This window comes from Teleopsis dalmanni, chromosome 1, assembly GCF_002237135.1.
Source record: "Teleopsis dalmanni isolate 2A chromosome 1, ASM223713v2, whole genome shotgun sequence".
Lineage (NCBI taxonomy): Eukaryota > Metazoa > Arthropoda > Insecta > Diptera > Diopsidae > Teleopsis > Teleopsis dalmanni.
The window spans coordinates 35,407,437-35,420,038 of NC_051846.1; the positions used below are offsets into that span (position 1 = coordinate 35,407,437).

The 12,602-nt window shown below is 33.7% G+C and overlaps 1 pseudogene; it reads left to right on the forward strand.

Moving 5' to 3' along the window:
* Positions 1-6: 6 nt before the first annotated feature.
* LOC119669293 overlaps positions 7-12,602 on the forward strand; it is a 29,776-nt pseudogene continuing 17,180 nt past the window's right edge.

Consider the following 12,602-nt stretch of genomic DNA (forward strand, 5'->3'; position numbering starts at 1 on the left):
CGTACTCGTGTCATTAAGAAAGTTAAGGGTGACAAACAAGAAGTTACGAAAATTGAAACTGTTCAAGAAGAAGACAAACAACCCGAAACTACAGTTACGGTTGAAGAAATACCTGCTGAAGAGGAAAAACCAGAACAAATACAAGAAGTTCCGGAAGAAGTTCGAGTTATTGAATCAATTGCAGAAGATGGAAAACCGAAAAAGAAAACAATTCGGACTCGTGTCATCAAGAAAGTTAAGGGTGACAAACAAGAAGTTACGAAAATTGAAACTGTTCAAGAAGACGACAAACAACCCGAAACAACAGTTACGGTTGAAGAAATACCTGCTGAAGAGGAAAATCCAGAACAAATACAAGAAGTTCCGGAAGAAGTTCGTATTATTGAATCAATCGCGGAAGATGGTAAACCGAAAAAGAAAACTATTCGTACTCGTGTCATTAAGAAGGTTAAGGGTGACAAACAAGAAATTACGAAAATTGAAACTGTTCAAGAAGATGACAAACAACCTGAAACAACAGTTACTGTTGAAGAAATTCCTGCTGAAGAGGAAAAACCAGAACAAATACAAGAAGTTCCGGAAGAAGTTCGTGTTATTGAATCAATCGCAGAAGATGGTAAACCGAAAAAGAAAACTATTCGTACTCGTGTCATTAAGAAGGTTAAGGGTGACAAACAAGAAGTAACGAAAATTGAAACTGTTCAAGAAGATGACAAACAACCTGAAACAACAGTTACGGTTGAAGAAAGTCCTGCTGAAGAGGAAAAACCAGAACAAATACAAGAAGTTCCGGAAGAAGTTCGGGTTATTGAATCAATTGCAGAAGATGGTACACCCAAAAAGAAAACTATTCGTACTCGTGTCATTAAGAAAGTTAAGGGTGACAAACAAGAAGTTACAAAAATTGAAACTGTTCAAGAAGATGACAAACAACCTGAAACAACAGTTACGGTTGAAGAAAGCCCTGCTGAAGAAGAACAGCCAGAAGAAATACAAGAAGTTCCTGAAGAAGTTCGTGTTATTGAATCAATTGCAGAAGATGGTAAACCGAAAAAGAAAACTATTCGTACTCGTGTCATCAAGAAAGTTAAGGGTGACAAACAAGAAGTTACGAAAATTGAAACTGTTCAAGAAGATGACAAACAACCTGAAACAACAGTTACAGTTGAAGAAATACCAGTCGAGGAAGAACTACCAGAACAAATACAAGAAGTTCCGGAAGAAGTTCGTGTTATTGAATCCATCGCAGAAGATGGTACACCCAAAAAGAAAACTAATCGTACTCGTGTCATCAAGAAAGTCAAGGGTGACAAACAAGAAGTTACGAAAATTGAAACTGTTCAAGAAGATGACAAACAACCTGAAACAACAGTTACGGTTGAAGAAAGTCCTGTTGAAGAAGAAAAACCAGAACAAATACAAGAAGTTCCGGAAGAAGTTCGTATTATTGAATCAATTGCGGAAGATGGTACACCGAAAAAGAAAACTATTCGTACTCGTGTCATTAAGAAAGTTAAGGGTGACAAACAAGAAGTTACGAAAATTGAAACTGTTCAAGAAGATGACAAACAACCTGAAACAACAGTTACAGTTGAAGAAAGCCCCGTTGAAGAAGAAAAACCAGAACAAATACAAGAAGTTCCGGAAGAAGTTCGAGTTATTGAATCAATTGCGGAAGATGGTAAACCGAAAAAGAAAACTATTCGTACTCGTGTCATTAAGAAGGTTAAGGGTGACAAACAAGAAGTTACGAAAATTGAAACTATTCAAGAAGATGACAAACAACCTGAGACCACAGTAACGGTTGAAGAAATTCCTGCTGAAGAAGAACAGCCAGAACAAATACAAGAAGTTCCGGAAGAAGTTCGTGTTATTGAATCAATCGCGGAAGATGGTAAACCGAAAAAGAAAACTATTCGTACTCGTGTCATTAAGAAAGTTAAGGGTGACAAACAAGAAGTTACGAAAATTGAAACTGTTCAAGAAGATGACAAACAACCTGAAACAACAGTTACGGTTGAAGAAAAGCCCTGTTGAAGAAAGAACAGCCAAGAACAATACAAGAAGTCGCGGAAGAAGTTCGTGTTATTGAATCAATTGCAGAAGATGGTAAACCGAAAAAGAAAACTATTCGTACTCGTGTCATCAAGAAAGTTAAGGGTGACAAACAAGAAGTTACGAAAATTGAAACTGTTCAAGAAGATGACAAACAACCTGAAACAACAGTTACAGTTGAAGAAATACCAGTCGAGGAAGAACTACCAGAACAAATACAAGAAGTTCCGGAAGAAGTTCGTGTTATTGAATCCATCGCAGAAGATGGTACACCCAAAAAGAAAACTAATCGTACTCGTGTCATCAAGAAAGTCAAGGGTGACAAACAAGAAGTTACGAAAATTGAAACTGTTCAAGAAGATGACAAACAACCTGAAACAACAGTTACGGTTGAAGAAAGTCCTGTTGAAGAAGAAAAACCAGAACAAATACAAGAAGTTCCGGAAGAAGTTCGTATTATTGAATCAATTGCGGAAGATGGTACACCGAAAAAGAAAACTATTCGTACTCGTGTCATTAAGAAAGTTAAGGGTGACAAACAAGAAGTTACGAAAATTGAAACTGTTCAAGAAGATGACAAACAACCTGAAACAACAGTTACAGTTGAGAAAGCCCCGTTGAAGAAGAAAAACCAGAACAAATACAAGAAGTTCCGGAAGAAGTTCGAGTTATTGAATCAATTGCGGAAGATGGTAAACCGAAAAAGAAAACTATTCGTACTCGTGTCATTAAGAAGGTTAAGGGTGACAAACAAGAAGTTACGAAAATTGAAACTATTCAAGAAGATGACAAACAACCTGAGACCACAGTAACGGTTGAAGAAATTCCTGCTGAAGAAGAACAGCCAGAACAAATACAAGAAGTTCCGGAAGAAGTTCGTGTTATTGAATCAATCGCGGAAGATGGTAAACCGAAAAAGAAAACTATTCGTACTCGTGTCATTAAGAAAGTTAAGGGTGACAAACAAGAAGTTACGAAAATTGAAACTGTTCAAGAAGATGACAAACAACCTGAAACAACAGTTACGGTTGAAGAAATTCCTGCTGAAGTAGATTCTGAAATTAAAGAGGATTTCAAAGGATATCCTCTTAAACTTAAAAAAACTGTTCGTATTAAAAAGCCTTCAGATGATGAATTCATAGTGGAGTTGCCGGAACAAAAATCTATAATTATTTCGCAAAAAGAGGATGGAACGCCTACAAAAACCGTAATTAAGACTAAGATAATCAAAAAAGTGAAAGGCGCGAAGATGGAAATTACCAAAATACAAACTACAGAAGAGTTTGAAAAATTGCCTGTTACTAAAGTTACAGTTGAGGAGTTTAATGCACCATTTCCTGAAGTTATTGAAGAAAAAATTAATCCTGTTTTCGAATTGCCAGAAATAGTTTCCCAGCAAATATTTGATGATGGAGAAGAGTCTAAAATCATAAAAACCAAAAAGAGAGTTTTCAAGAAACCGAAAGAAAATGTTGTCGAGGTTACTGAAATCGATTCGGTACAGATAAATGATGAGAAGCCGCAGTTTTCTGTAACTGTAAGCGAAGAGCCAAAATCAGATGCTGACACATTCGGACCCATTTTAACAGTTGAATATCCTGAACAAAGTTCCGTTATTGATGAAAAAACGTCAGATGGTAAAATAAAACAAAAAAAGGTTAAAACGCGAAGCTTTAAAAAACATATCGATGATGGCAATGATGAGTTAATTACACTGCAAATTATTATTGACGATGATAAAGTGCATACCTCAGTTGAAGAAGAAGTTGTTCCATCAGAAGAATTTTTAATAGAGGCAACACCTATTATAGAGCTGCCAAGCAAGATTGTTGAATCAGATACAATAGATGAAGACAAAAAAATGAAAAAGAAAGTCACTAAAACCAGAACATTCAAAAAAATGAATACTGAACAACCTGAAATATATCAAATACAAACTATTGAAGAAGAAGGAAAAGTACCTTTTTCAATAGTTCGTGTGGTTAGTGATGAAAACATATCAGATATTATTGACATAAGTTTACTAGATGATGAAACTCAAAAACCAAAATCAAAACATAGGGGTAAGATAACACACATACACTATACACATATTTACTTCTCATTAACGTATCATTAGTTACATACAATTTTGAACAACTATCTTTAAGCAAATTTAATTCGTTTTTCGTTGTTCTATTCTATCATTGATCTTTCTTTAGTTATTTATATAACTACGCTTAAATTGAATTGTTTTAATCTACCTTTCTCGAAATTTCATATTTATTTATCAATTTTTGTCTAAACATTAAAATTCAAACAGAGAAAAAACAAAAATTACAAAACACTGAGTCGGATACACCAATTTTCATTACTACATTTAAATCAGTTCAAAACGAAGAAGGCGAAACAATAATTCAGACAGAAAATAAAAAAGTTACGCAGGATGAAGACGTGTTAGTTGAGGAAGTGCTCAGCGATAATGAACAAATGCCAGAAAGTATTTCAACTGTCCCTACAAATGTTCAAATTACCGAAGTCATGGATACTCCAGGTGAATTAACTATTTTCTTTAAATTTCATCTTCTATATTTTCACGTAAGATTACATTTTGTTTCTCTTATGAAACGTTTATTCAGAACACAAATCTATTCGTTTTATACATAAAAATACAACATATACAAATATATTTGCTAAAACACCTATATATAATATAATAAATATATTTATATACATGTGAATGCGCAAATTTATTTTAAAAAAAGACATTATTTAAAGAGGAATAAACTATTTACAAGAGAACAAATAATGAAAAGGAATATCTTCTTAGGAACCGTATAAATTTAATTGCTATTAAAACTTATAAGTTCTTATTTGTACCGCAAAATTAATTAAAGACTAAATTTATATTTATAAAACTTTTACGTTAATATATGGTATAAGCTAACCAATAGTTTTGAACACATATTTTATATTCGTATATATTTACTAAATCAAATATGAAATCTGTAAATCCATCAAACCATTGAGTTATACAAAGGTAAACATATCGTAAATTAATGTACACCAAACGTATTTAACAAAGCTATAAACCTTTCTTTAAACATAAAAGTTAGAATGGAGCTAACTTCAAGATAAATTTTCTCTTGCACAGACCAAGACAGCAAAGAGTACACTATCATAGAACCAGATGATGAAACACCACAAACAACAAAAACAAAAAAACAAAAACACACAAGAACTTTCGAAACGCAGAAGAAAAACAGAAAAACAAAAAGATTCGCCGACATAGGTTGGGTCCCAAAAAGACTACGAAACAAATCTTAAGAAATCACAAACACCTACAACGACGGACAAGAAAGACAAGAAAACAAAACCAGACAAATACAGAAATTCCAGAAAGATCAATTACAGAACCAAACGCAAAAGACAGTAAACCGAAAAAAAAAACTATACGTACACGTACATTAAAAAAGTTAAGGGTGACAAACAAGAAGTTACGAAAATTGAAACTGTTCAAGAAGATGACAAACAACCTGAAACAACAGTTACAGTTGAACAAAGTCCTGCTGAAGAAGAAAAACCAGAACAAATACAAGAAGTTCCGGAAGAAGTTCGTGTTATTGAATCAATCGCAGAAGATGGTAAACCGAAAAAGAAAACTATTCGTACTCGTGTCATTAAGAAAATTAAGGGTGACAAACAAGAAGTTACGAAAATTGAAACTGTTCAAGAAGATGACAAACAACCTGAAACAACAGTTACGGTTGAAGAAAGCCCCGTTGAAGAAGAAAAACCAGAACAAATACAAGAAGTTCCTGAAGAAGTTCGTGTTATTGAATCAATTACAGAAGATGGAAAACCGAAAAAGAAAACTATTCGTACTCGTGTCATTAAGAAAGTTAAGGGTGACAAACAAGAAGTTACGAAAATTGAAACTATTCAAGAAGATGACAAACAACCTGAAACTACAGTTACGGTTGAAGAAATACCAGTCGAGGAAGAACTACCAGAACAAATACAAGAAGTTCCGGAAGAAGTTCGTGTTATTGAATCAATCGCAGAAGATGGTACACCCAAAAAGAAAACTATTCGTACTCGTGTCATTAAGAAAGTTAAGGGTGACAAACAAGAAGTTACAAAAATTGAAACTGTTCAAGAAGATGACAAACAACCTGAAACAACAGTTACAGTTGAACAGAGTCCTGCTGAAGAAGAAAAACCAGAACAAATACAAGAAGTTCCGGAAGAAGTTCGTGTTATTGAATCCATCGCAGAAGATGGTAAACCGAAAAAGAAAACTATTCGTACTCGTGTCATTAAGAAAGTTAAGGGTGACAAACAAGAAGTTACAAAAATTGAAACTGTTCAAGAAGATGACAAACAACCTGAAACAACAGTTACAGTTGAAGAAACACCAGCCGAAGAAGAAAAACCAGAACAAATACAAGAAGTTCCGGAAGAAGTTCGTGTTATTGAATCCATCGCAGAAGATGGTAAACCGAAAAAGAAAACTATTCGTACTCGTGTCATTAAGAAAGTTAAGGGTGACAAACAAGAAGTTACGAAAATTGAAACTGTTCAAGAAGATGACAAACAACCTGAAACAACAGTTACAGTTGAAGAAACTCCTGCTGAAGAGGAAAAACCAGAACAAATACAAGAAGTTCCGGAAGAAGTTCGTGTTATTGAATCAATCGCGGAAGATGGTAAACCGAAAAAGAAAACTATTCGTACTCGTGTCATTAAGAAAGTTAAGGGTGACAAACAAGAAGTTACGAAAATTGAAACTGTTCAAGAAGATGACAAACAACCTGAAACAACAGTTACAGTTGAAGAAAGTCCTGCTGAAGAAGAAAAACCAGAACAAATACAAGAAGTTCCGGAAGAAGTTCGTGTTATTGAATCAATCGCAGAAGATGGTAAACCGAAAAAGAAAACTATTCGTACTCGTGTCATTAAGAAAGTTAAGGGTGACAAACAAGAAGTTACGAAAATTGAAACTATTCAAGAAGATGACAAACAACCTGAAACAACAGTAACAGTTGAAGAAAGTCCTGCTGAAGAAGAACAGCCAGAACAAATACAAGAAGTTCCGGAAGAAGTTCGTGTTATTGAATCAATCGCAGAAGATGGTAAACCGAAAAAGAAAACTATTCGTACTCGTGTCATTAAGAAAGTTAAGGGTGACAAACAAGAAGTTACGAAAATTGAAACTGTTCAAGAAGATGACAAACAACCTGAAACAACAGTTACAGTTGAAGAAATACCAGTCGAGGAAGAACTACCAGAACAAATACAAGAAGTTCCGGAAGAAGTTCGTGTTATTGAATCCATCGCAGAAGATGGTACACCCAAAAAGAAAACTAATCGTACTCGTGTCATCAAGAAAGTCAAGGGTGACAAACAAGAAGTTACGAAAATTGAAACTGTTCAAGAAGATGACAAACAACCTGAAACAACAGTTACAGTTGAAGAAAGACCTGCTGAAGAAGAAAAACCAGAACAAATACAAGAAGTTCCGGAAGAAGTTCGTGTTATTGAATCAATTGCAGAAGATGGTACACCCAAAAAGAAAACTATTCGTACTCGTGTCATCAAGAAAGTCAAGGGTGACAAACAAGAAGTTACGAAAATTGAAACTGTTCAAGAAGATGACAAACAACCTGAAACAACAGTTACAGTTAAAGAAAGCCCCGCTGAAGAAGAAAAACCAGAACAAATACAAGAAGTTCCGGAAGAAGTTCGTGTTATTGAATCAATTGCAGAAGATGGTAAACCCAAAAAGAAAACTATTCGTACTCGTGTCATCAAGAAAGTTAAGGGTGACAAACAAGAAGTTACGAAAATTGAAACTGTTCAAGAAGATGACAAACAACCTGAAACAACAGTTACAGTTGAAGAAAGCCCCGCTGAAGAAGAAAAACCAGAACAAATACAAGAAGTTCCGGAAGAAGTTCGTGTTATTGAATCAATCGCAGAAGATGGTAAACCCAAAAAGAAAACTATTCGTACTCGCGTCATTAAGAAAGTTAAGGGTGACAAACAAGAAGTTACGAAAATTGAAACTGTTCAAGAAGATGACAAACAACCTGAAACAACAGTTACGGTTGAAGAAATACCTGCTGAAGAAGAAAAACCGGAACAAATACAAGAAGTTCCGGAAGAAGTTCGTGTTATTGAATCAATTGCAGAAGATGGTACACCCAAAAAGAAAACTATTCGTACTCGTGTCATCAAGAAAGTCAAGGGTGACAAACAAGAAGTTACGAAAATTGAAACTGTTCAAGAAGATGACAAACAACCTGAAACCACAGTAACAGTTAAAGAAATACCTGCTGAAGAGAAACGGCCAGAACAAATACAAGAAGTTCCGGAAGAAGTTCGTGTTATTGAATCAATTGCAGAAGATGGTACACCCAAAAAGAAAACTATTCGTACTCGTGTCATCAAGAAAGTCAAGGGTGACAAACAAGAAGTTACGAAAATTGAAACTGTTCAAGAAGATGACAAACAACCTGAAACTACAGTTACAGTTGAAGATTTACCGCGTAGGAAGAAAATATTAAAAGAAAAGCCAGATGTTTCTGAAGATAACTACGAAGTCACATTATCGGAAACCGTACCCAAAAAGGTTAAAGTCAAATCAAAGAAATCTAGTAAAAGTATTAAAAAGGATGATTTGGAAGATTATATTCAGTTTCTTATTCATCAAGAGATACCAAAAACTACCTTACAAGAATATAAGCGACTTAATATTGAATTACCTCAAAAAGCAGAGCAATTATCTTCAAAACCAAAATTGGTAGCTCTTAAAGTAGAAAAAGTTGATTTGAAAAAAGGAGCACCAGTTCGTATTACTTCTGTTGCTGAGTTTCCGCAAATGCTTAAGTTAAAAACTCCTAAACAGAGAGCTGTAGAAAAGAAGCCAAAAAAACAGGAGGCTTCCTTTGCTCGACTGAAGCTTAAAAGTTGGATAAACTTCATTCCTTACGCACCTTATTGCTTTAAACCAGCTATAACCGACTTAACGGCTCAGCGAAATTGTGGCGAACTTTCTAGATTGACTGAATTAGGTCCTCAAGAAAAACTAACAGATGACAACGTTATCGATGAAGATATTTTCTATAAAACCACATTAGTGGAAGATATTTCTAATGAAGAACCAGTTAAAAAAGGTATTAGTGAAGAGGAGAAGTTACTTGCTACTAGTAAACAACCTAAAAAGTCTAAAAAACCTAAAAAAGGTGAACTTGTGTCAAAAGATGAAGACATAAATTTCAAAATTCGCTTAACGGAGTCACTACCAGAGGTTATTGAAACAAATCTTATAGATAACAATGGTGATATCGTAAAACATACAACAATTAAACGAAAGTTTAAGAAAACAGTAGGACCACAGGAATATGTAATAAATATAGTAGAAACTTATGATGACAACTTACCAGAATCCAATTTTACTATGACAGTTACGGAATCACTACCCCTCGATGCATCTCAAATGGAAAGCACTGAAAAAGAAAAAATTGTTAAAAGATTCAAAAAACCGAAACCACAAACAAAAGAAGATACTTTTGAAAATTATATTAATGAACTTATAGAACTGGATATTAAGAAAACCGAACTTGAACAATATGAACCAACAACAATCACTTCCAAGCCCAAACTAAAAAAGGTTAAAAAGCATCATAAAAAAATTATTCCTGCAGCTGATGGTCAAACAGTTACGGTTCATGAATTTGATATAGAAAGCGAAGAACCAGCATGTGTTGATAAAGAGGATATACAAAAACCGGAAAGTGAGGAAAATTCGCAGTCGGAACCGGAATCAGCTGAATATTTCAAATATAAAATAAATGAAGAACAGGTACAGCCTTTGCAATTTGATCATACAGATTCAGACGAGAAAAAAGATTTGGAGAAACCGCAATTAGAAGAGATGTCTGATGTTCCGTATTCAACTCTAATAAGAGAATTTGACGAATCTGTTAATTTAGTGAAAGAAACCACTCCTACTGGTGAAATAAAAGAAAAAATTGTTAAGAAGAAAAAAATCAAGGTCAACAAGGGTTCAAAGGAATATACATTTGAAATTTCTGAAGTGGCGAATAAAGAAGAGCCAATATCAGAAGTTACAATTGTAGAGTTTGAGGATACTTTTGAAAACAAAAAATCTGAGCCAAAAGATGCAGATTATAAGATCTCTAAAAAACATATCAAAGTACCAACTGAAAAAGTAAAGGAATATATAACAAGTGTTATTGAAGAATTAGCAGATCAACACGCCACTGCAAAAGATAACATAGAAGCTCCTTTAGCTCGTAAACCCAATGATAAAAAGAAAATTCATTCGTCTAAAAAGCACAAAGCAAAAGAAAATGACATCGAAGTAGATGAGCCTATAGAAGAAATTCATGAAGCAATTCCATTAGAATCGGAAATATCTCCTGTAACCGATAAATATGACGAAACACAATATGAAATAAAATTGAAGGAAAGCTTAATAGACGATCAAAACGTCAATAACCAACCAAAACTTCTCGAGGAGAGTGATGAAAGGAAGCCTTCTATAAAAAAGACTGATGCAGAGTATTTGATAAATGTTTTATCTACGGAAGATACTCCAAAAGTTCATAAGGATGAAAAAACAGATGAAACAATTAAAATCATACCAGAAACTAAAATAATTGAAGACAAATCTTATAAATTTACACTAAAAGATATTCCACAACAAGAATTAATTGAAAACGTTGAACCTTTTGACATTATATCAACAGAAACTGAAAAACCAGAAACTAAAGAAGATTTCAGAATAAATGTTATCGAGAGTAAAACAGAAGTTGACGAAGTAAAAGATGAAGATGGTAACATACAAACACAAGTCACAACAAAGAAAAAAATAAAGCGTCAACATGGCCCAACAGAGAAAATTATAGAAATAATTGAAGTCAAGAAAATTGATCAACCAGAATCTGAAGTTACAATTCTAGAATATAACCCTGAGGAAACTAAGAAAACACCTAAAAGAGTATTAAAGAAAATAAAAACAGAACATGAACGTGATGATCTTCATTCTTACATACAAAAACTAATTGAAGAAGATATACCCAAAACTAAACTTGAGTCTTATGAAAAATTCGAATTTTCACCGGTGAAAGATGAAGTCGACAAAGTAGAGCAACCCTTGAAACCAGTCAAAGTTAAAACAAAGAAACCAAAACCTGTAGAAACTACAGATCAAAAAACCGATTCAGAAATAGAAGAACAAAATGAGGATTCATTAAATGCAGTGGAATTTAAAATAGGCATTTCTGAAGAAATAATAGAAAGGGATGAACCAACGGGAGACAAATTAGAATTCAATGAATCTAAGATACGAGTTTCTGAAGAAACAATAGATAAGATACCAGAACAAACTGCACAATCTATTGATACTATCACACAAACTAAAGAACTAAAAACAATAGAGTGCGAAGAACATAAAGTAAACATTTTAGAATTGCTTCCAGAAACTCCTACTGCAATTGACACTGAAAAGGATGAAATGAAACCGAAACGTAAATCTAAAACTAAAACAACACCTAAAACTAAAAAAGACGATTCAGACACTGAGGTATTTGAAATTGACGTTGTACTCAATGAAGGCGACACTCAAAAGACTCCTGACAATTCTGACATTGATAAGATACACTTAGAGAATGGAACAGTTAGTGATGAAAAAATAGAACAGACAAATGTAGACAATGTATACACACTCTTAGAGAATGCAACTGTTAGCGAGGAAAAAATAGAAATGTTAGACAAAAAACCAAAAGACAAAGAACACGCACCAACTGAACAAGTAATTGTAGAAACAGCGGATGTAAAAGATATTGAAAAATTCGATATAACATCCGATGTTACCACAAAATCTAAAGACACACCAACACCTAAAATGAAAGACACTGTCAAAACTACTGATATACCCATTCAAATCGAGACACCAGTACATGCTCAACAAAGCGCACAGCCAGAGGACACTAAACAAATTCCATCAGAAACTGTGGATAAACCATCACCGGAAAAAACAAAAACTAAACCAAAAACAATAAAACATAAACCAATTGAAAAAATTTTGTCTGTTGAAACAAGTAAGTTTATCGCAGAAGCTCGCCGGCGTCTTCCTCTTGTTAAAACAAACTATAAGCAACTACCTTTACTGCCATTTTTCTTCCTGTGCAATTTTTTCTTTGAGCAGAAATTTTAAACTTGTATTCTTTATTTTACATCCTTCCTGTCTTCCTTCTGCAATGTTACATCTGAGATTAAGTCATTAGAAAAAGTTAAAACTAATGCTTTGCTACACAACATGCACTGACATACAATAGTTATTATAATAAATTTTAAGATTAATTTTTTTTCACACTTCCAATTTAAAGCAAATAAAAAAAAAATTGATAGTAATTTTAATTATTAGTTAGAGAATTGCAATTTGCAATATCATCAGTTAAATATGTTATTTGCAAGCTTATGTCTTCTATATTGAGTACCTTTCGAATTAAAAGTCTTAATTATAAAATCAAAATTAA